Below are 26,708 nucleotides of genomic sequence, written 5' to 3' on the forward strand. Positions count from 1 at the left end.
ATAACGTTACCATTTCTAGATATTCTGCTCGGACGGGGTAGAAAATGATAAATAACATACTGACGCCTATCTGAATGCAGTCACCACCATCACACCCGCACAGAATACTTGCTCTTATCAAGACACTCATCATGAGCTAAAAAGTATCAGATGGTGACAGTCTGAGAAGTGAAATTTAATATGTTAAGGAAGCGCTGCAAATGAAAGGCTACAATGATGCACAAATCAACAAAGCATTGAATACCAAAACCAAATCAAGTAATTCAAACAATCAAAATACCGTACATTGCGGGAGTAACTGATAAACTAGCCAGATGTTTGAAAAACAAAACATTCGAGTCATTTGTATCTGGTACAAAAGATGTATTACCGAAGCTATCAACAGAAGGTGTGTTCAGGATCAACTGCACGTGTGGTAAATGTTATGTTGGGCAACAGGACGAATGATCAGCACGAGACTAAAAGAACATCAGAGAAATATTAAATTCTCCCAATGCAACTGTCAGCAGTAGCAGAACATGCGTGTCAACCAGGACAACTCAATTGATTTTGATGTTTAAGTGGTGTGCAAAACTAGCTACTACTGGCCAAGACTATGAGAGAATCTATAGAAATTTATAGAATTAAAAAAACTTTAACCATTCGGATAGCTACCGTATTAGTGCTGCGTAGAAGCGAATAATCAAAGAAATAAATATTTAAATGCATGCCTACAAAGATCAGCGTATTTCAAAAGGGATTACCATTGGTAGGGCTATTTTAATAAACACAATAGACAGGAAGGACAAGATCAAAGGGCTCGCATAATGCACACGCATAATATACATTACCTCACAGAGGTCGCAAACGGGTTTTGATTCCTTACCCGTACCCGTACCCGGCCGCACCAGAGTCGCAAACGGGTACCCGTACCCGGCCGTACCCGTACCCTACCCATACCAGGCCGGGTACGGGTAGGTACGGGTATCGGGTACCTGATTGCGACCACTGGGATGAAGCCATGTTGCAGGCGTGGGTGGGTTGATTCTAGAGAAGAGACAAGACGTTGGGAAATGAGTGACAGTTACCAGCGACTCACAGTCTACCCGTACCCGTACCCGGTCCGCACCAGGGTCGCAAACGGGTAGCCGGGTATCGGGTAGGGTACGGGTATTGGGTACCCGGTTGCGACCTCTGTTACCTCAGTAATGCCCCCCCCCCCCACCCACATTGTGCAAGAGCGCAGAAGGGTGGTCAACACATATACGCCTCTATATAAGGAACGAAACAGTAAGACTTCTCCACAAATCTGGCTGTCGCCTGATGAAGCTCGTTAATAATTACTGGCGAAACGTCATACTCAGATTGTTAATGTTGTGGCTTGGCTCTCCAACACACCAGTGTGCTGTACTAGTGACGAATTGGCATGTTCTGTTTACGTGACAGCCATTACTAGTTGGCTGTGTCGGGTGGTGGCTGGTTTTAACAACACAATTTTTGATGGAGTTAAATAGTGATTTGTGATCGTGGGCGATTGAGGCAGACTCCATCTCCTCAGCAACCCGCGACCACCCTTCCTTGCAGCACCTCACGGCTTTCCGAAACCTCCGGATGAAGGCTGCGGTAAGCCTCCTCATTCTCCGACGTGGGATACTGAAGCCGATGAGAGTGGGCCTGTCGCCTTTTTCTCAGCCAGCTTGAACACCTCCTCTGTCAGCCAGGGTCTTTGGGGGTCTGGACCTGCTTACCCAAAGCAGCCATTGCAGCTGCAAGAGCCACAGTCCTAAACCTCGCCCATTTCCCCTCGACATCTGGAGGAGTGGGGGACGATGCTAACCCCAGCCGCAGGCGATGATTAAATTCTCACTTACAACTTTCATCAGCTATCTGATACCAGGCCACCTTGGCTGTGAATGGGGTCCTGGGTGTGCACCCACCACCGGAGTGAAATAATGGCAGGCGCATCTTACAGATGACTAGTCAATGGTCAGTGGGCAGATCAGCTCCACAGGTAGGTCCCGGTGTCAAGGACATGGGCCCGCATCCACTGTTCCGTCACTATGTAGTCCAGCAGATGTTCTTGCTTGGACCCGGCATGCATCCATGATGCTGTGTGGATGTGTCGATGCCGGAACAGCGTGTTGGTAATTACAAGCCCATGGGTTGCACACAAATCTAGCAGCCTCCTACCGTTGTTATTGAGCTGATCTGGCCCATGTCTTCCAATCACTCTAGACCAGGTGCCAGCATCATGACCAACTCGGGCATTGAAGTCACCCAACAAGATGACTCAGTCCCAAGGGGCCACTTTAGCCAACACCTATGACAGGTCATAGAAGGCATCTGACTCATTGGCTTTGCCTACATCCCTCCACGGACGTTTGTCTTCGGTTGGGACATAAGTAACCATGACCACCACTCCTCGCCTCTGGTTGATGGGAAGGTGAGCCCAAAGTAGCCTGGGGCTTGCAGCTTCCCACACCTCACCGCCATGCTCCCATGCCCTCTTCATTATTTTGTTCAGAAGAAGAGCCACTCCCTATTGTTTGGCAGTCTCCTGCCCTGAGTAGAGGACTCATGGTAGCAGGATTCAGAGCCGGTCCACCGCACCTCCTGAATACCAGAGATTCCAGGTGGTACCGGTCCAGTTCCCAACAGAGGATTGGCAGCCTCTCCTCCGCAGTGAGCGTTCGAACATTCCACATGGCCACCCGCAGTGTTTTTTTGTTGTTTCTGGAGGAGCCCTGAGGGAAAACATTCATAGATGCCTGTCCCCCCGGGGCCTCCGGCACAAGCTTATTAATTCAATATTTTATGTGGTTTTGTGTAATTCAAGGTGGAGCGGTTACCAGCACCTCACACCCGTCCAGAGCCCCCATGTAGCCGCTGTGGCGGTTACAAACGCCATGAGGGGAATGGTCAATCTAAATTGGCCCTCGCCCCACGGCACTGCCCATCACAGGGTTGCCGTCCGGCACCACGAGGTAGGGAGTTGTTTTCTACAGGCTCATAGAGACCCGCATAAATATAGAGACCCACAGAAACCCACTGCGAGCCCAGAGAGATCCACTCATTTAGCCCCATAATTTAACTCAACAACTTTTTTTACTTTAGCCAGTAAAGCCGACTGAGCTATGTAGCTTCTTTTTCAGAAGCGCCCACCTGGCTCTCACAAGCGATAGCTCAATGAAGCCATCGTCTTATCATCACGTGGAAATCTATAGCAGCCAAATAGTCAAAATGCATGACGTTAATGAGGAAATAAAAACAGAGGACCCTGTAGAAAAATCCACACCACCACGGGCAGAGGAGACACGCAAACTCCAAATATACAGCAGCAGCAGCAGGCGTCTTCAGGGTCGGGATCGTACCCACGACCTCCAGCGTAGCAGGTGAGGTAGTTAACATCTCCTATCCATTGTGATGATGAGAGATGCAAACTCCAAATCTACAGCAGCAGTAACAGGCGTCTTCAGGGTCGGGATCATACCCACGACCTCCTGCGTACCAGGTGAGGTAGTTAACATCTCCTATCCACTGTGATGATGATGATGAGAGATGCAAACTCCAAATCTACAGCAGCAGTAACAGGCGTCTCTTCAGGGTCGGGATCGAACCCACGACCTCCTGCGTACTAGGTGAGGTAGTTATCATCATCATCACAGTGGATAGGAGATGTTGAGAGATGCAAACTCCAAATCTACAGCAGCAGTAACAGGCGTCTTCAGGGTCGGGATCGTACCCACGACCTCCTGCGTACCAGGTGAGGTAGTTAACATCTCCTATCCACTGTGATGATGATGATGAGAGATGCAAACTCCAAATCTACAGCAGCAGTAACAGGCGTCTGGACTTTTGCAGCCGTTTTAGACTAATTTCAGGGTGCTGATTCCAAATCTGATCTCAGATTTGCTCTATCACATCTCATTTTTATGCTATCGGCATACCCCATTTTCATTGATTTTACCCGAAATTAACTCTGTCACTTATGATTGCAAGTTGTTGCGAGTCAGTGACTGCTTTAGTGTTAAATATGGTGCTGTATTTTTAGGATAGTGTGTTTATAGTATAATTTTATGTAGATATCCACATTTATTTAATATTTTTCTTCTGCAGTTTTTATTGAAAATGCAATATTTGATATCTCAAAAACCTGATGTGATAGACAAAAACTGATGCCAGATTTGGAATCAGCACCCCAAAATTACCTTAAAAACTTTGAAATACCTTATGCCAGACAAAGTGTGTTGACCAATGAAAGTCAGACAAATATTTGTGTTTTACAAGGGCAGGCCTCCTCCTACTCGCTCTCAAGGCATTAGGGAGACATTCACTTTCACACAATTCGTGGTCGGGCTTTTGTGTACTTGGGGATTTTAATTTAAATCTTTCATATTATTGGTTCTTTCGGTAAAGTTGCGTAGAAGGAAAACAATAAAATGATAAAAATATTAAACAACAAAAATCTCGCGACGTTTCGACTTTACCGAGAGAACCAAGAATACTTGGGGATTGGTAACAAGTTTCATTTCACACACTCTAACACTCTCACACCCACCCACACCCACACACACTCTCACACCCACCCACATTCACACACAGACACACACTCTCACCCACCCACACTCACACCCACCCACACTCACACCCACCCACACTCTCACACCCACACACACTCTCACACCCACCCACACTCACACACAGACACACTCTCTCACACCCACACACTCTCACACTCACACCCACCCACATTCACACACAGACACACACTCTCACCCACCCACACTCACACCCACCCACTCTCACACCCACACACTCTCACACCCACACCCACCCACACTCTCACACCCACACACTCTCACACCCACCCACTCTCACACCCACACCCACCCACACTCACACACAGACACACTCTCTCACACCCACACACTCTCACACCCACCCACTCTCACACCCACACCCACCCACACTCACACACAGACACACTCTCTCACACCCACACACTCTCAAACCCACACTCACACCCACCCACTCTCACACCCACACACTCTCACACACTCTCACCCACCCACCCACACTCTCACACACTCTCACTAGGCCGTAAGGTGAACTAGGAAAAAGTGGCTAGAAAATGATTTTCGTTCCCACACCTGGGAACTACTTTTTAAATGATTTTTTTCATAGACAAAACCATTTTCGACTTTATGTTAAAAGTTCTCCGCAAAATACCCCTGCAGTTTTTTTTCAAAATCCATAAATGTATATAATTGTGAATTGGAAAAAACGAAAATCTTATGCTGCTGGTTTTGTTTGTAACTTTATTTATATACATTTTAGCAACACCAAATATCTCTCAAACTGACACTTATATATGTACCTAAACACTTGAGACAGGTTTTGGTGCATTATATACTCAAGTGTGAACGTAGACCATGAAATATGGCAAATTTGTAGAAAATATGCTTCAACTTCACGGATTGGCACTAAGCAAAATTAAACATAAACATTTTAAATTTAGCAAAACTGTGATGTTTTGTACATCAAAATTTTCAGTAGGTACTGTGTAATCACAGAAAGATACAAATATAAGCACACTTTGCTCCAAGTTGGCTGAAATGACTCGAAATGCTACACTGTCCCCTTGTTTTGGAATGCTGCCAAAAAAAAATACAATTCTACCACAGATTCTTTACAGCTCAAAATCACCTTAAATTATAACACAGCGCATATTTACTCATCGGTATCATCCATATTACTATCAGAGCCATCATCCCATGTAGGTCTTCTGTTTCCTGTGAAACATTTGCACAATTTTGGCACCGACATAAATCAGTACAAGACAGTCTTGTAGACATACAGGAACATCTTCCAGTCTCACATTTGCTATGCTTGCAACTGCAGTGGACTGCCTGCAACACACTTTCAGGGGCAGGATTTCTAGTCATCCAGGTCACTGTTCACTCACCATCCTCGAGGTGCCATCCATTGCCAATGGGTGAAGGGGCACACATTATACCTTTCAGAGAATGTCTCATTATGGCTGCTTGGTAGTTTGCCCTTTTGCAGTGTTGGTACAGGGCGTCACTTGTAAGGGGCATGGATAGTTCTGGAAAAGCTGACGATGCCAGCACTGCCTAAAGGATATGACACAGTTCCCAAGGAGTAAGACAGAATTTCCCGCAGGTCAATTTTTCTACTTTGACCTATGACGAGTAATCTGGAGAATAGTTTCTTGTCGGCACGTAGAATCACTTCCTTGCCTGCTGCAGATTTCTTCTTTGTCTTTGCTTGGTCACTAAAGGTCTTCAGTTTTTGTGTTTTGATGGGAGCAAATATGTCAACTGATGGTGATAACAGTCTTTGGTCCATAAACTCTTTGACAGCATTTTCCCCCTTTTTCCGGAGCTGCGAGCAAATCCCACATGATTTCTTCAGCTGCTACTGTCCCAGAGCTAAGACACACAATGCCATCTTGGTGTGTGTCAAAAGGATTCAGCATGGAATCTAGGGTGGAAATTATTCTGGTCACAGACCTTTCATCAGCATTAATTCGTGTGCTGTCAAGGTCTTTTCGTTTCCTTATATCGGGAGATTTACCTGCCATTGCCTCACATTGTCTTGCTATGGCAGCCCTTTCATGTTGCGACAATATCCAGCGATATACTGCAGCCCGATTATTGTGTTAACCTTGTCCAACCACCCTTTGTCTTAGAATCTCTGTTGCATGTTTGCTCAATGGCCTGGTCGCAAGCAATCGAGGCAAATCCATGGACACTTTGACGTTGGACAGTCCACTGGCCTTTAACACTGAGCTCACTGTGGCAAGAAGGATGTGTGAGGGGCAAATTGATCATTTCCAGCCAGTAAGAAGATACATACCTAGCATAATTTACTCGATCGTACGCAAAAAACCATGCCATCAAGCGCACTGTTGACAGGTGAAGCTGCCAATCCGATTCTCGTGTTGCTCTCACAAATAGAAGGAGTATCTGTACCATGTCGATGTATGAACTCCAGACGGCAAACGTTGGCTTTTCTGCATGTCTTCTTTTAACAAAGTCTTCATATTTCGGACATATTTTGTCAAATATCTCATTTGCACACAAAACAACCATTGTTCTGTCTGGGAATGCACATTTGATCTCATTGATGACATCCAGACACTCATATCTCTCCTCTTGTGGCAGAGAATCTAAGAAGGTGAGAAGTCTCATGTGTTGCAGACTCTCCTACAGAAGTTTGTGTGCCCTCATGCTGCGGTTGTAATGATGACCACTGATCACTCCATTGATGGATCCTGGGGCAACAACTTTGGACTAAATGACTATGTCTTGCAGTCCTGCATCTCCAAACCTTTTTCCTAGAATGCTCAGGTAGGACATGCATGTGTGAAATTCACCTAGTCTAATCGCTTTACGCTGAGTAAAGTCATCATCTTTCCAGCGGATTTGCTGAGCTTTGGCATATATAGCTTTTTCAAAAACTAACACTATATGGTCCAGTTCTAGCTGATTATAAATTTGGACACTTCGCTTCAGAATTGTGTTTACTGTTGACATCTCTGTCGGTGAAGCCTCAATGACTGGAAGATAATACAGTGCTGACTTTTGCAGAGTGCCATCACCTTGAAGTAATGTATGTAAACCTGTCCAGCTTGGTATTGTGCATCTTTCAGCATCTATGGACTTTACAAAAACATATGCCAGTTCAGTTTGTACAGCAGACACCGTGTTCAATTTGTATGTGTCCGCCTGTAATGGAACACTTTCCTGATGAAACAAGTTATGTGGTCCTTGCCTATTAGACTGATGGTACTGTTCGACAGGGATGCTAGGGGGTACTTTCAATGAGGGTTTTCCCTTCTGTAGTGGTTGTCTGTTTGTTGTTGACACAGGTTCAACTACAGAACTTTGCAGCATAATCCCATTTGTGTGGTGGGTAGTTCTACGACCTGACAGTGTCTCCTCCGCAAAGTCAATATTGTCCCACACAAGTACTGTAGGAACCTTCTTTGAGAATCCCTTTGGTATTTTGTCTCTGCCTCTACTAGTTGAAGTTGGGCAAGGCTAGTGTCTAGACTGACAACTGTGTCCCATGCTGCACAATGTCCTAGTCTATTTACAAGTGACACAATTTGTGATGAACCTGTTAAATGGCGAACCGTTAGACCAAGACACAATGATTTAGGGGTCTGCCTCCGACCCTTAGATGCAAGATACACAATGTCTTGACAGATACATATCACTTTTAGGTTCAAATCATCTGGAATATCAACATAATGGGCCAGTGTTGGTTCCTCAGTTGCACCAATAATCCAGGAAATCAGATTGTACAGTTCAATTGGAACGACAGATTTTGCCTCACTCACATTTAGGTCATCTGATGTGGGTAGCCACGGGCATTTCATACCGGGAGAGTCACACAGAAGCATCTTTAATATTAATGCCGCACTGTAAAGTGTCCTCGTGTCCTCTGCAGTATTGATGGAGGCCATTGAACTTGGTCTTTGTGGACCAGCTTTTGCACTAACCCTGTTTTCAGTCATTTCGCTAGTTACCTCAGTTGACTCTGTTGTTTCTGTACTTGATGGATGAGGTAGCCTGTCTATCAGCGTATCTGCAGACAATGTCTCAACGAAAACCATCTCACTTATGTTGCGCTTCTTGAGGGAGTGAAACACCAGCTGGGGGAAATCACGGGCCAACCTCCTACTTTTTTAATGTGAAAATGTGAGGGAATTATTCATTAATATTTATTAATATAAAATATTGCGAACTCACTGTTCTTCTGAGGTCACAGTAACTGATGCACTAGACTTTGTCAAGAACCTGGTGTACTGTCTATAACAGGACTTGTGGTATCGCACCTCCAGAGACACACAGTCTTTGTCTCGAATATGCACAAGAATGCTAGTGTCTTCCTTCATTTCAGCAGCTTTCAGCAAATTGCCTGTAAATAAATAAATAAAACTTATTCAACTAATAAAAAACTGTGTTAAGAGTTAAACAATATTGAGTGTTCTGGCTGTAGCTGTATGCAAAACAATGCAAATCTGTCTCTGACTGTAAAATAAACATTACATAAATTATGTAATTGTAATTGAAAGTTAGCCATGGTACCCAGCATAAGGGAATACAAGTTCAAATGTGTGTTTGTGTGTGTTTTGTTTTTACCTACGTGCTGACGTTTCTGCCTGTGAAAGATGGTCCTTCTGGCGTTTGCCTCCCACAGTAATGTACTTGTCCGTTTTCTTACAAATTATGCCCAAGGCAGAAAGCACAGGACCAGCACAAGCTACTGGCAGGCCGGTCCTGGACCTAAGTTTTTTTGCGGGACAATCAACTGCAGCGATACTAACGTTACTACCCGATGGCACAGACTGGCTTTGATCTTGAGCATCAGGACGCTGTGTGGCCCGTTTCTCGGCCGCATCCAAGCGCTTTTTGTCAATGAAACGCCTGTAGCAAGTGGAGTGAAACCCAGCGTCTTCGGGAACATTGTCAAACTCGATTTCTAGACAATGTTTGTATGTTTCTGCTATTCTCCGATTCTCACCTTGCAAAAAAAGCCACCGTTTGACGCAGTTTCTGAATGTATCCCACTGTGTCCGTGTAAAATCCTTTGTTTCTTCTTTCTTTATGGATGTGAGATGCATGTAGCATTGTTTAAAATACTTTTTACGGACTTTTGAAGGAGGTCTGGCCGTAATTTCCTCCTCTTCACTACTCGACATTGACCACAAAGGCGCAGACATCTTGGACTAATGTTTACCTCTCGTCCCAAAAAGCAGCCACCTTATTGGTCTAGCGGGAAGCACGTGACGCAAAGCCTAATCACTGATGATCAAAATATTATTACGCGAGGAAAGAAATATTGCCGACTTTAAACAATAATAAAAATAAACTGCAGGAATAGACATGGAGAACTTTTATTTTCACGGCCAACACCAATAGATCTTTTTATTAGAATGAAAAGAATTTAGTGCCCCATATATGGGAACGGGATTAAACGTAAAACGTCTTCACCTTACGGCCTATTTGGTGTTTTAACGTCTTAAACACACGAGGGTTTTATTGTGGCCAGAAAGGGGAAAACCCCTTCGATTATCAAAGCGGAAGTTTCCACGCGGTGGGGTTTCAATCCACCAATTAGAAGCGAGGGGGCTGCGTGGTGACGCGTCAGCGCCGGCAGCCAATCAGGGAGCGTCTCGCGCCTGCTGTGGGCGGGGCTTCAGCGCGTGAGGAGGTCGCCTTGGTGGGAAGAGGCGCTGGGACATCGCCCAGCAACAACAACAACAACTACCACAACAACAACAACCACAACAACAACTACAACAGCAACTACTACCACCACTACTACTACCTTGTATTACTAGCACTCTTATCACGACTACTACTACCACTCTTATTACCACCACAACTCTTTTTACTACCACAACTCTTATTACCACCACAACCACCCTGTGAGTATAACAACAACAACACTAGTTGTTGTAGTAAGATGTAGGCATTTCTCGCCGCTATGCAGCAACACCCCTCAACACCCCCACGTGTTGTGTTGCAGCAAACACGCCGCGTGGACAATGGCGGACGTGGGTGGGTGTGTAGGCCGTAAGGTGAAGACGTTTTACGTTTAATCCCGTTCCCATATATGGGGCACTAAATTCTTTTCATTCTAATAAAAAGATCTATTGGTGTTGGCCGTGAAAATAAAAGTTCTCCATGTCTATTCCTGCAGTTTATTTTTTATTATTGTTTAAAGTCGGCAATATTTCTTTCCTCGCGTAATAATATTTTGATCATCAGTGATTAGGCTTTGCGTCACGTGCTTCCCGCTAGACCAATAAGGTGGCTGCTTTTTGGGACGAGAGGTAAACATTAGTCCAAGATGTCTGCGCCCTTGTGGTCAATGTCGAGTAGTGAAGAGGAGGAAATTACGGCCAGACCTCCTTCAAAAGTCCGTAAAAAGTATTTTAAACAATGCTACATGCATCTCACATCCATAAAGAAAGAAACAAAGGATTTTACACGGACACAGTGGGATACATTCAGAAACTGCGTCAAACGGTGGCTTTTTTTGCAAGGTGAGAATCGGAGAATAGCAGAAACATACAAACATTGTCTAGAAATCGAGTTTGACAATGTTCCCGAAGACGCTGGGTTTCACTCCACTTGCTACAGGCGTTTCATTGACAAAAAGCGCTTGGATGCGGCCGAGAAACGGGCCACACAGCGTCCTGATGCTCAAGATCAAAGCCAGTCTGTGCCATCGGGTAGTAACGTTAGTATCGCTGCAGTTGATTGTCCCGCAAAAAAACTTAGGTCCAGGACCGGCCTGCCAGTAGCTTGTGCTGGTCCTGTGCTTTCTGCCTTGGGCATAATTTGTAAGAAAACGGACAAGTACATTACTGTGGGAGGCAAACGCCAGAAGGACCATCTTTCACAGGCAGAAACGTCAGCACGTAGGTAAAAACAAAACACACACAAACACACATTTGAACTTGTATTCCCTTATGCTGGGTACCATGGCTAACTTTCAATTACAATTACATAATTTATGTAATGTTTATTTTACAGTCAGAGACAGATTTGCATTGTTTTGCATACAGCTACAGCCAGAACACTCAATATTGTTTAACTCTTAACACAGTTTTTTATTAGTTGAATAAGTTTTATTTATTTATTTACAGGCAATTTGCTGAAAGCTGCTGAAATGAAGGAAGACACTAGCATTCTTGTGCATATTCGAGACAAAGACTGTGTGTCTCTGGAGGTGCGATACCACAAGTCCTGTTATAGACAGTACACCAGGTTCTTGACAAAGTCTAGTGCATCAGTTACTGTGACCTCAGAAGAACAGTGAGTTCGCAATATTTTATATTAATAAATATTAATGAATAATTCCCTCACATTTTCACATTAAAAAAGTAGGAGGTTGGCCCGTGATTTCCCCCAGCTGGTGTTTCACTCCCTCAAGAAGCGCAACATAAGTGAGATGGTTTTCGTTGAGACATTGTCTGCAGATAAGCTGATAGACAGGCTACCTCATCCATCAAGTACAGAAACAACAGAGTCAACTGAGGTAACTAGCGAAATGACTGAAAACAGGGTTAGTGCAAAAGCTGGTCCACAAAGACCAAGTTCAATGGCCTCCATCAATACTGCAGAGGACACGAGGACACTTTACAGTGCGGCATTAATATTAAAGATGCTTCTGTGTGACTCTCCCGGTATGAAATGCCCGTGGCTACCCACATCAGATGACCTAAATGTGAGTGAGGCAAAATCTGTCGTTCCAATTGAACTGTACAATCTGATTTCCTGGATTATTGGTGCAACTGAGGAACCAACACTGGCCCATTATGTTGATATTCCAGATGATTTGAACCTAAAAGTGATATGTATCTGTCAAGACATTGTGTATCTTGCATCTAAGGGTCGGAGGCAGACCCCTAAATCATTGTGTCTTGGTCTAACGGTTCGCCATTTAACAGGTTCATCACAAATTGTGTCACTTGTAAATAGACTAGGACATTGTGCAGCATGGGACACAGTTGTCAGTCTAGACACTAGCCTTGCCCAACTTCAACTAGTAGAGGCAGAGACAAAATACCAAAGGGATTCTCAAAGAAGGTTCCTACAGTACTTGTGTGGGACAATATTGACTTTGCGGAGGAGACACTGTCAGGTCGTAGAACTACCCACCACACAAATGGGATTATGCTGCAAAGTTCTGTAGTTGAACCTGTGTCAACAACAGACAACCACTACAGAAGGGAAAACCCTCATTGAAAGTACCCCCTAGCATCCCTGTCGAACAGTACCATCAGTCTAATAGGCAAGGACCACATAACTTGTTTCATCAGGAAAGTGTTCCATTACAGGCGGACACATACAAATTGAACACGGTGTCTGCTGTACAAACTGAACTGGCATATGTTTTTGTAAAGTCCATAGATGCTGAAAGATGCACAATACCAAGCTGGACAGGTTTACATACATTACTTCAAGGTGATGGCACTCTGCAAAAGTCAGCACTGTATTATCTTCCAGTCATTGAGGCTTCACCAACAGAGATGTCAACAGTAAACACAATTCTGAAGCGAAGTGTCCAAATTCATAATCAGCTAGAACTGGACCATATAGTGTTAGTTTTTGACAAAGCTATATATGCCAAAGCTCAGCAAATCTGCTGGAAAGATGATGACTTTACTCAGCGTAAAGTGATTAGACTAGGTGAATTTCACACATGCATGTCCTACCTGAGCATTCTAGGAAAAAGGTTTGGAGATGCAGGACTGCAAGACATACTCATTGAGTCCAAAGTTGTTGCCCCAGGATTCATCAATGGAGTGATCAGTGGAGCTATTTTCTTTGATGGCATGGCAGTCATTCAAGCCATTCGGTCAATACCAAGTACCTTTGGAGAGCTTGCAGAGACCATACTGCAGTACATAGTCAAACTTTCTCTGAAACAAACTGTACACGGATAAACTTTGTGATTGACCAGTATCCAAAAATGAGTATTAAAAACCTAGAACGGTCACGTAGAGCTGGTGGTGGTACACAACTGGTGAAAATTTATGGACGGGATCATAAGACATCAACACAATGGAAAAAGTTTATATCAGATGGAACAAACAAAGAAGCACTGGCAGATTCCCTCTATGTTGTGTGGCGAGAGGCTGATCTTACCACTGTGGGAAAGGACTTAAGCTTGTACATAGCACATGGAGACCTGTGTCACTGCGTGACTGTAATGGAGGATTTACATACTCTCAGTGCTGTTGAAGATCTGACATGTGATCATGAGGAATGTGACACCAGGGTGTTTTTACATGCACAACATGCTGCACAGGAACATCAAACTGTAGTCATCAAGAGCCCTGATGCTGATGTGGCAGTGATTGCTTTAAGTCTGCAGCCAGATTTACCATGTAGGTTGTATTTTTTCACGGGGGTTGGCAACAAAACAAGGCTCATTGACTTAGCTAAGGTGTCGTCAGCTCTTGGCACAAGTGTCTGTTTGGCACTTATTGGGATCCATACCTTCTCAGGTTGTGACTCTACAAGTGCCTTTTATGGCAAAGGCAAAAGAAAGGCATTTTCTGTTGCTTGTGAGAAAGAGGAATATCTGACTGCTTTTACAAATCTGGGTAGCAGTTTTAACCTAGACCAGTCTACCCTTGAGCTACTTTGCACATGTGTGCCACCTGTATGGGCAGTCATCTGCCGAAAATGTGAACGATGCAAGATACAAAGCATTCTGTATGGCATCGTCAGCTTTTCTAGAACTATCCGTGCCCCCGACAAGTGACGCCCTGTACCAACACTGCAAAAGGGCAAACTACCAAGCAGCCATAATGAGACATTCTCTGAAAGGTACAATGTGTGCCCCTTCACCCGTCGGCAATGGATGGCACCCCGAGGATGGTGAGTGAATAGTGACCTGGATGACTAGAAACCCTGCCCCTGAAAGTGTGTTGCAGGCAGTCCACTGCAGTTGCAAGCAGAGCAAATGTGAGACTGGAAGATGTTCCTGTATATCTGCAAGACTGTCTTGTACTGATTTATGTCGGTGCCAAAATTGTGCAAATGTTTCACAGGAAACAGAAGACCTACATGGGATGATGGCTCTGATAGTGATAGGGATGATACCGATGAGTAAATATGCGCTGTCTTATAATTTAAGGTGATTTTGAGCTGTAAAGAATCTGTGGTAGAATTGTAATTTTTTTGGCAGCATTCCAAAACAAGGGAACAGTGTAGCATTTCGAGTCATTTCAGCCAACTTGGGCCAAAGTGTGCTTATATTTGTATCTTTCTGTGATTACACAGTACCTACTGAAAATTTTGATGTACAAAACATCACAGTTTTGCTAAATTTAAAATGTTTATGTTTAATTTTGCTTAGTGCCAATCCGTGAAGTTGAAGCATATTTTCTACAAATTTGCCATATTTCATGGTCTACATTCACACTTGAGTATATAATGCACCAAAACCTGTCTCAAGTGTTTAGGTACATATATAAGTGTCAGTTTGAGAGATATTTGGTGTTGCTAAAATGTATATAAATAAAGTTACAAACAAAACCAGCAGCATAAGATTTTCGTTTTTTCCAATTCACAATTATATACATTTATAAATTTTGAAAAAAAAACTGCAGGGTATTTTGCGGATAACTTTTAACATAAAGTCGATAATGGTTTTGTCAATAAAAAAATTCATTTAAAAAGTAGTTCCCAGATGTGGGAAACGAAAATCATTTTCTAGCCACTTTTTCCTTGTTCACCTTACGGCCTAAAAGTTTAAAGTCAAAATTCACCCTCCACTCACCCACCCAATCACGAAAGCCGGAGGGGGGGGGGGGGGTGACACCACGTGACCCACAACCCCCCGTGGAAAAGACGCTGCCAACCGATCATTCGCCTACCGCATTCGTTAACACATTCACCCATCTTCTCTGCCTTGACGCAATCCACAACATTTATATCTTAAAACACCCCTCCCTCCCTCCCGTAATAAATACATGATTTAATTGTACACATTTTAAACGAGATTAAACCCATACTCACAATATTGTAAACGTAAGTTTTTTATTATTGTATCGTGACCACCACAATCGGCGTCGTGACGAAACTGGCTGCGAGGAATCAGCGGCTTTGTCCCCCTCGTGCGCTTTGCAAATCTGGCTTCGCGCCAAACTCGCTAATTCGCGTTAATCGACAAAAGTTTAACTTGATACAACTTCACAGTTATACAAAGTTGGCGTTCACTTCCCTCACGTTTGAGGGAAATCCCTCATCGTTGTTGTTATCGTCGTCATCGCGGCTCTTTTCCGCGTGTTTTTTTAGTTTTATTGCTCGGTGGTGGCTTGTGGTTGTTGTATTGGGGTGGGGGGGTGAGAGACTTCAATTGACATGCCGAGGCTACTCAGGTGCGTGAGTGGCTCTGTGGCTGATTCATAACAGAGAGGGAGTTTGTTGTTGTTGGTTGGGGCAGATCGCGTCAATGTGTAAATGTTGTGTCGTTAAACTCGCCACCACCCGACACAGCAACTGGTGAGGGGGTTGATAATTGGTTGTTTACCCTTCTATCTGGCAACAAAAGGTGTCAGTTTTGTTGCCAGATAGAAGGGTAAACAACCAATTGTGTATAGTCGTGTACAGTGTATAGTGTAGAGTAGTGTATAGCAGTGTACAGTGTAGTGTAGAGTAGTGTAGTTCATAGTATAGTAGTGTAGAGTAGTTTATAGTGTAGATTAGTGTAGTGTGTAGTGTAGAGTAGTTTATAGTAGTGTATAGTGTAGTGTATAGTAGTGTAGTGTCTAGTAGTATATAGTGTAGTGTATAGTAGTATAGTGTTTAGTAGTGTAGTGCATATTAGTGTAGTGTATATTAGTGTTGAATAGTGTAGTGTAGAGTAGTTTATAGTGTATAGTAGTGTGGTGTCTAGTAGTGTATAGTGTAGTGTATAGTAGTGTAGTGTATAGTGTAGTGTATAGTAGTGTAGTGTCTAGTAGTATATAGTGTAGTGTATAGTAGTGTAGTATACAGTGTAGTGTACAGTGTAGTGTATAGTGTAATTGATGACATTGGTACATCGGATCAGTTGGGACAGTGTTGGCGGGCTACATGTCATGGCCGTTAGTTGGTGTCACTTTATGTTCGTTGATTGGCCCGGAGTCATGTTCATCGATGACGACGAGTTTCAATGCAGCGTCAATGTCATTGATTGACAACCGCCTTTGCAGATCGATAGGCACTGCCATGGCACTTGCTTTGCATTGTGTCATTGTAATTCAGTGGCACTGGTGTCCTGGCAGTACAGCAAGTGGGCCCGTGAATCCATGTACGTAATGTGATTTATTCCTGAATTGATCTTTCGTTGTTTTTCTTTTATCCAAATGATTGGTGTTGCAGATTCAAGAAATTTGATTATACTCAGCCTGAGGACTTTGAAGACGACGGTGAGTAGAATGTGAGGTATCTATACATATGATGGTTATGGGCAGACGACGTGGTGGACAGTAGTGATGGTTACGATTGTAATTATGGTCATTGACTCGTTGGCTTATTTAAATGATTACAAGCCATATTTCATTACCAAAGTAAAATCGCATTAGATCCATCCGCAATGGAGCTGCCGTGGTTAGCGCGGTGGGCTTGCAATCCAGAAGCCGCTGGTTCAACTCCATATCCCGACGTGGAAAGTCTCTTAAATCCCCTCCCCACCTCTCTTCCACCCAGCGGTGTCAATGAGTTCACCGCGCTTGGTCGTGTGTGGTCGAGGAGGCGCTTTGCCGCCTCTACCAATGTGTCTGCGCAGCGTGGGAGAGTAGGCAATTTCCTCTTTTCAGCTCCCTCTTGTGGAGGCCCTCTGCACCGGTAGTAAAATCTCACCGTAAACTATTGCCAATTTCCGACTTTCATAACCGCCATTTGATTCCGAAAATGGTTATCGGTTTAACAAACCCAGCGATGTACGCGCGTCAATGTGTGTGCGTGTTGCATCGCCACAGACGGTGACTTCTCATCGGCCTCTCTTCCGCCAAGCAAAATGTCTCAAGCGGTGACCAATTCTGACGATGAAAATGGCGACAAGGCAAAGCCTGCAAAGAAGGCCTTGAGCGGAACCAAGAAGTCCCGTCAAGTCACGGCCTTGAACACAGCAGCAGGAACAGCAAGAGACGGAAGGTAATACTATACACTACACTGTACACTACTATACACTACACTAATATACACTACACTATACACTACTCTACTATACACTACACTACTATACACTACACTATACACTACACTGTACACTACTAGACACTACACTACTATACACTACACTATACACTACACTACTATACACTACACTATACGCTACACTATACACTACACTACTATACACTACACTATACACTACTAGACACTACACTATACACTACTCTACACTATACTACACACTACACTATACTACACACTACTCTACACTATACAATACACTGTACACTACTATACACTACACTATACACTACTCTACACTATACACTACTATACACTACACTGAATAATACTCTACACGACACTATACTACTATGCACCACTACTGTACACTACACACTACTCTACATTATACTATAACCTACTCTACACTACACACTACTGTACACTACACTATTATACACTACACTACTGTACACTACACTATACTGCTGTACACTACACTACTGTACACTACACTATACTGCTATACACTACACACTACTACATTACTATTATTGTGCCGTTACATCATGACAAGATGTAAATGCGTGTCCCTTAGAGACGCTCACCAGATGGAGTGCATCACCTCGTCATTGTTTTACAAGTCAGCGTTGTTTGTATTGTTTCTGTTGCATCTCATGGATTCGCAGTTGCTTCCGACAGCCACTGCAATGGTAACGAAAGAACAGATTCTTGAGCCGAATTGCAATCCAAATCATGGCAATTCATGAAACCATCAGGAGGGAAATTCCTTCCATGCCTAGTTTGGATTCACTCCTTCCAGCTGCTCCATCATGTTATGTAGCAACCTCTTATTTATAACATTACTAGCGGTAAGTACCCGGCGTTGCCCGGGCGTAAAAGGCAGACACACATGTAGACTTACACACAGACATCGACCTACACACATAGAAACACATCGACTTAGATGCACACACACATATGGTTAAGTGCAGGATGTATCGTTAGCAGGCCAGCCTAAATGTTTGTAACCAGCGAAGATGTTCCATTAGGGGGGTGCATGTTTTGCAAGCGTAGAGAAGGGAGGGAATTACCGTGGCTGAGAAGACCTGGTGCTTCATGCGGAGCGAGAGACCAGGTAGCTTCCACACAGCGTAACGCAGCCGATGAAAAGATAATGGCGCCCGACTAATTTGGAGTGAGACCTCTGCTGTCAAACTGGAGCCGGTCATGAGCACACTGGCCAGGTATGGGAATCTCTCCAACTCTCCACAACTGCCGCATCACCAATTGTAAGTTGTGGGGCTGGATTGTTCGATGGTATAAAATACCCAGGCAGATGGTTAGTTTTGGTGGGGCTGATGGTGAGGCCCCACCTCTTAGTGACAAGCTCCAGGTTCAGCAGCAGTGAGCAGCAATCACCAGAGCATCGGCATACATAACATGGTTGAGCAATAGGGAGGCATCCCTTGACCGCACCCGGGCGTCGATCAGCCTCTTATTGTATCTGTACCATATGGTAATTCCACCGGTATAGGTCACTGAAGGCTTCACGAACTACGTGGTCAAAAGATATGTAAAATAATGTGGGAGCCAGAGGACATCCCTGTCACACCCCAAGGTGTAGAGGGAATGGCTCTGACTGACGGCCACGTAGTTTGACGTGGGGCCGCTCACCATCATGAAGGTCCTAAGGATCGTGAGCAAAGGGTGAGGGACTCCGAAAGCACGAAGAACAACCCAGAGGCCAGGCCTACTGATGGTATCATAGGCCTTGAGCAGGTCAATAAAGCACATACATTCACTCGCACGCACACATGGACCTACAGACACGCAAAGAAATGGACTTACACTTACTCACAAGGAGCAACGCACACAAAGCGACTAACACACACGCACATGGGCTGAGACGCACACATATATCGACTCACACAAACACATCGACTTACACACACATATATGGACTCACACACACTTGACATACACACGTGGAGTTACACAGACATATCGACGTACACACATACAGGGACTCACACACACACATACACACCGACTCACACACAGACATACGTGGACTGACACACACACATTGACGTAAACACACATTTAAAGTTCAAGTTCATTTATTAGGTATAGCCCTGTGAGCCATTCGGCTCTTGAATTGGGTGTACTTACACACACACACACATATGGACTAAGACACACACACATGGACTGACGCACACATACATATGGACTCACACACGCATAGACATCCACTTTAGATACACCCACATGGAGTTACACACACATATATGGACGTACACACATACAGCGACTCAGACACACACACATGGAATCACACACAGACATACGTGCACTAACACACACATTGACATAAACAAAGATCCCCCGTATAGCCTTAACAGACTGTAGGGGCAAGTGCTGTTAACGAGCACCTATGAAGGCCGGAACGGTACATGAGGGGGTAGGTGGCCAGCACCACGCCCGACCGCCTTTGTCTCCCCAGTGGCGATGTTTACACACCGCACCAGGTACTCATTTAAGGCTGAGTCGACCTAGGGGAGGCCCAGGACCGGTTCAGATAATCGTCACTGGTGTTAGCCGTGAGCGGGAATCGAACCCGGGTCGCCAGGTTCATAGCGCAGCGCGCTAACCGCTACACTACCGCTCCCCACACACATGTACTTACACACACATGTACTTACACACACATGTACTTACACACACATGTACTTACACACACATGTACTTACACACATACATAGACTGACACACACATGGATTAACACACACATGTCGACTCACACACGCGCACTGACTTACACACACACATCGAGTGAGACACACACACATGTATGGACTTACACACACATGTGGACTTACACACACACACATATGGACTAACACACACATACACATCGACTGACACACATAGACACACGAATACACATACACACTCAGATGGAGCCATGCACACACATCGACTAACACACACACACATGGACTAACACACACACACATGGACTAACACACACACAGCTACTGATACGCACACAAATGGACTTACACGCACACTTGGACTGACACACACACACAAACACTTTGACGTACACACACACATCGGGCGTTGTCCGTTCGAAAAAGACAGACATGGAGTTAAAGACACGCATGGCTCTACACGCACAAACATATGGACTCAAAGACACACACGTGGACTCATACACACACATCGATGGGCACAACAATCCCCGATGATGGCACAGCTATCAGTATCGCAGTACTACGTATGAGTAAATAGCGTGACGTGAGCGATGGAAACAATAGAGATGCATTTAAGAAATAAGCAGAGATAAGTGTAAATGAAAGATAAACAATGAACCAGAGTTGGTATGTGCACACAAAGATATATATATATAGTAATATCTGGCAACGTATTTGTTTCATAATATTAAGCAATGAAGCATATTTTTTATCAGCACACAAACATTATTATTGTAATGTTTGTAAACTAATGTGTTTAACAATAGTAAACAATGGACTTGAGTTGTTAGCGTAAGAAGCAAGGAACTCTGTACTTAGCATAGGCGTGTTGAGGCCTTGTGCCATGCTTAGCCCCCGTCCTGGCCTACATTGGCGAGGCGGCGGAGTTGGCACGTTGCCAGGCTAGGGGCTGGGCCGCTACCCCCCCCCCCCCCAGCATCCCCCGCCCGTGCAAGAATAATGGTATGTAAGCAGTAAAATATTATTATCTACGGAGTCTGTAGTATAAAGTGGACGCATCGTGTTGGGGGGGGGGCGAAGAGGACATGACACTGTGAAGAAATGTCCGCAGAGTTACGTATGTACGTCTTGCCTGCTGTAAAACGCGTAAAAGGAAATGAGCTCGTGCGAACGCGCATCACTTGGCAGTGTCTACCCCCCCCCCCCCCACGCAATTGGCGTCAGTTGGTACGGTCGATGTCGAGCAATAAGTAAGTCATTAATAATAGAAACCGCACAAATGTGTTAATTAAACAACTTTAAACTTTACGGATGGGGAAACGGAATAGCCTATTCCCACCGCGGGGCTTAGGGCGTGCCGCCTGCCAATTTTATTTCTACTGTGAAGCCCACCGTCCAAGAGCCAAATCCCCCGCAAGCGCGCGGAGACTCTTATATATAAGAAGAAAAGAAGATTGCACTGCCCACACCAACCTCTGTGCATTGTCGTCGTTTGCAATCGCACTTTGCGCCACTCTGCGCAGACCGTCCCTGGACGACGAGCGTCTCTTTGAGAGGGAGCTCAAGGAGGTCCTTGCCCTCGCTGGTGATCAGACGGAAGTGGCGGCGTCTTCGCGGGAGAGTTCACAGGAAGCCGTGGGCAGTGCCACCGTCAACACGGACGACCCACCCGGTATGAGACTCTACAGATTTGTGGCTTTCTGTATGTTTGCACGCTGTGTGGACATGTATGGTGCTCACTGCCAACACCAGTAACGATTATATGAACCAGTCCTGGGCCTCTCCGAGGTCGACTCAGCCTCAAATGAGTACCTGGTGCAATTCCAGGCGTGGTGCTGGCCATCCACCCCCATGTATGCCGTGCCGACCTTCATACGTGCTCGCTCACGGCAGCTGCCACAACAGCCTCTGAATGGCTGCACGGGGAATCTATGTGTTTGTACGGTGGCTAGGAGATGTTTCACTTCCTCGTCTGGTGTACAGAAGGTCGTGCGTTCGATCCCGACCCTGACGCCTGCTGCTGTATATTTGGAGTTTGCGTCTCTCTCTCATCATCATCACGGTGGCGAGGAGATGTTTAACTTCCTCGTCTGGTGTACAGGAGGTCGTGCGTTCGATCCCGACCCTGACGCCTGCTGCTGTATATTTGGAGTTTGCGTGTCTCTCCCCGTGGTCACGTGGATTTTTCTCCGGGTCCTCCAGTTTTCCCTCCACATTTAGAATATTTCGCCGCGATACATCTCCACGTGATAATTGGCCACTTTCTTGAGCTACCATTTGTGATAGCCAAGTCGCTTCTGAAGAAGAGACGTATGGCTCAGTGGGCCTTACCTGATGACACAAAGTTGTTTAGTTTTGCATGGCAGTGCCAGGCCACTGAGGATGCTGATGTGTTGCCCTCTGTTCAAACCACATAAGTCTGCATCTTCTGCACCAAAGTCTCCTGCTGGCTTTTTCCTAAATCGTATCGTATTCTTTATTGATTTTTCAAAGTCGAGATAAAATCTTGATTTGAAGCTTCAGTTGAGTCTGTAGCACTATTACTACGACTGTATTGTTCCCAAAAAAAATTTTCAATAGTAATATTTGGCAAACATTCAATATGTGCCATGACCACATTGGAATACTTGCTTTTATTTGGTAAAGTAATTCTGACCGATCAGAAATATGAAACAACAGTGTCCACAATGCAGCGACCGACGACGGCGGGTAATCACATGTTGTCTAAAACACGACAGACAACGAGACGGGCGAGTCCTCGGAGTCCGCTGGGAAGTCCGACAGCGATGACAGCGACCACAAGAAACCCTCCTGGAAGTTTAAGGTGCCCAGGGTCACCGCCGCCCGCCGACAGGAGAGGGAGCAAAGCCACCGTGGCCAGGGGCAGCAGAACAACAGGCGCGGCGCGTGGAGCCGGGGCGGATGTCGGGCCAGATCCTGCCCCTCGGCAATCAGCGAAGCGCCTCCCCCCGCCCGCGTTCAACGAAGCCGGCGTCGCGGATCGTGCCACCGCATCGCCTCTACCCAAGTGGGTTCCTCCAGGTAAGGACAAAGCATCGAAACCACGGCCGGCACAAGCGCACGTGTTTCTAACTCGCACGCCTTTCACGTTTTCCCACGATGAAACCATCCATGGATGTGCCTCACCTCCACTGGGTCTGTCTAGGAAGCTAAGCAGGGATTTGAGCCTGCTAAGTACAATCTTAATTTGGAGCTTTCGTGACTGCAGGAATGACTCTTTGGTTCTTTCGGTAAAGTCACGTATAAAGAGAAAGTAATAAATTAAATACTAGCATACGACGTTTCGATTGCAACACAAGCAATCATCATCAGGAATAAATGAAATAGAAACACAAATCTAGTATACTTAGAAATGGAATGTAATACAACAGAGAGTCGGATAACATAACAGTCTACACCCTACCTGGTTGATTATGTTCTTCCTGAGAATACTACATTTGAGAGAGAGAGATAAAAACACAGAACCAGAAACATATAGACAGACATATAAGCAGACAGATATCACAGAGATACATAGAGAGAGGGAACAAACATAGGCACACAGAGAAAGCAACGTCTCTGTATCGAGGCCTTGATGAGTGATGACCACCGTAGCTCTCCGGGTGATGTAGGTGTGAGAGCGCGAGATGGTCTGCACCTGGCAGTGCCGAGTGTTGCTACCTCGCCGTGAGCGACACTCACGGCGGAGTGGGAACACGTCCACTTGCGGGGTCGACGGAGCGAGGATATCCGAGTGTGTGTGCTAGATTCATTGTTGTGCGAGCGTGAGGGATGGCGGCAGCTTCGGAGAGGCCTTCATCTCGCAGTGGATAGAGCATGTCTGAGTGTGTGTATGCGGAATGCTAATGGAGCAGACAAAACTCTTCAAAGGAAGCAGAAAAAACTAAAAAAGTTTCAAAAAGAGAATGTTTTTTTCATCGAATTGTGACTCCAAATGACGACGTTCTTCTACTTACTTTGGAGGAGTCAATGGTCACGTGGCAACTAAGTGTGTGTAATCCTCAGAGTAACTTTACAATAATGATGAAAAATCCCACGATGGTTTGCAGTCCTTTGTTTATCCACCTATGAACGAAGGCCCCTCCATGTCACCAGAAATAATGACGACTTAGAAAATCGTTGAGAATGTGAGTTAACGTGTGTTACTGTCGTAGCCTAACCCCCCCCCCCCTTTAACCACATCAGTTCCGGCCTTGCATCTTGGCCTCTCGAAACGAGCCAAGCTGACGCCTCTCCACCCTGACTCAACATGAAATCACCACGGATCACCACAGATCACCACGGACCACCACAGCCCGCCACAGATCACCACAGATCACCATGGACCACCACAGCCCGCCACAGCCACCAGCCACTGACTCTTTCAACATGCCATGACATGTCCCAGTCAGCCACTAAGCCATTCCACTTGCCACGGTCTGCGAGTGATACATTCCAAACTCTGAGCACTACCACGGTTTGCCACTGAACCATGGCCTTGTCTGGGACAAGCACTTACCCATTCAACCGCCAAGGGCTACTACCACTGACAGCCCAAGTGCAACTCAACTTGCCATTACTCAACGTATACAAGACCCGCCATGCCTCAATAGGTGCGGTCTGCTGTAAGCCGACCTGACTTGCCACCGTAGAGATTGCCGCAGCCCGCTGTGAGGTGACTGCTCGCTGCCTGCAGCCACGGCCTAAAGCATGGCTGCTAGACTGACTTGAACCACCGCCGAAGACAACCTCAGCTGCCGTGGCTGAAATCTGAGGCACAGTTTAACAGTGAAAGCCCTTTATTCCAATTCAATAGCACGTTTTTTGTTAGCACATGGATGAAAATCATCTGAATAACTTAGTTTTAATGCTTTTCGTTAGAGTCTGTAGAGCAGTTTCGTTCTGCATTTAGTTTATTGTTATATAGCACGAGTGTTTGGTGTAAACTTTAACGCAAGACTGGTTATAATTCTGTATGACTTCACGAGATATTGGCCGGACTAGAAATGTTTTCATCCTGGCCTCACTGCACAACTCTCAACCCATTGTCCTGAAATTTAAATACGTGGCCCAAAATTCAAACGGCTGTTATCTTTCGATTAAAAGCTTTCGTGACTGCAGGGATTCATCTTCTTGGTTCTTTCGGTAAAGTCACGTAGAATGGAAATAATAAAATAATAAAAATTTAACAATACAATTCTCACGACGTTTTGGCCACAACGCAAGCAGAAGAACAGGTGAAGAACAGGTCTGTCGGAAAGACAGACGCTGTCTTTCCGACAGACCTGTTCTTCTGCTTGCGTTGTGGCCGAAACGTCGTGAGAATTGTATTTTATTATGTTTTATTTTTATTATTTTATGATTTCCCTTCTACGTGACTTTACCGAAAGAACCAAGAAGCTATTAACTTGCGGCTACACACCGATATTGTGTTCCCAGGACGCGCAGCCCAAGTTTGCGTCTGCGAGAGAAGAGCTACAGATTCTCCTCGCATTATACGGCTTCCTGTTTGTGCGATTTTGCGCTGTTTATGGGGCAAGCCGGTTCATACCCAAAATTCGCGAGATGCGGTTTCACTTAAGTCACGTGCGGCTACGCGCTCGGATGTAGGACAAGATTGTGTGTGTGTACTGTCCACGCTACTCGGCAGGCAGCTGTATCCTTGTGCGGTGTCGCTTTGTGTGCCCTTTTTGAAACGCATCTTCTACTAGCGCAGACAGCGAGGGAAACCTGTACATTGCACTTGTTAATTTTGACTTGCATCTAGAAGGGTTTAGGGGGGTCTGGATGCAATGTGACTTCGTGCTCCTTTACCAAAAGACATTCCAAACTCTTGCCCTCAGAAATACAATCCAGGTTTTAATGCACACACACACACAAGTAAGATGAGTGCAGTCACAGGTAACGGCAGTGTTTGTTTTAAAGCTTTCGTGACTGCAAGGATTCATATTTTTGGTTCTTTCGGGTAAAGTCACGTAGAAGGGAAATAATAAAGTAATAAAATATAAACCAATTAAATTCTCACGACCTTTCGACTGCAACACAAGCAATCATCGTCAGGTGTGAAAACCACAGCAAGTAAATTTTAAAAAAATTGTATAATTTTATTTCGATTTAAAGCTTTCGTGACTGCAGGGATTCATCTTCTTGGTTCTTTCGGTAAAGTCACGTAGAAGGAAAATAATAAAATAATAAAAATAAAACAAAATTATTCTCACGACGTTTCGGCCACAACGCAAGCAGCCATCTTCAGGTGGAGAATTATTTTATGTTTTATTTGTATTA

At 45.0% G+C, this 26,708-nt stretch overlaps 1 pseudogene; it reads left to right on the plus strand.

Moving 5' to 3' along the window:
* The first annotated feature begins 15,711 nt into the window (after positions 1 to 15,711).
* LOC133339978 (nuclear ubiquitous casein and cyclin-dependent kinase substrate 1-like) lies at positions 15,712 to 25,573 on the plus strand (annotated as a pseudogene).
* Positions 25,574 to 26,708: the final 1,135 nt, after the last annotated feature.

This window comes from Lethenteron reissneri, unplaced genomic scaffold (genome assembly GCF_015708825.2).
Source record: "Lethenteron reissneri isolate LAM-NWPU_2019-01 unplaced genomic scaffold, ASM1570882v1 scaffold_618, whole genome shotgun sequence".
NCBI classification, from domain to species: domain Eukaryota; kingdom Metazoa; phylum Chordata; class Hyperoartia; order Petromyzontiformes; family Petromyzontidae; genus Lethenteron; species Lethenteron reissneri.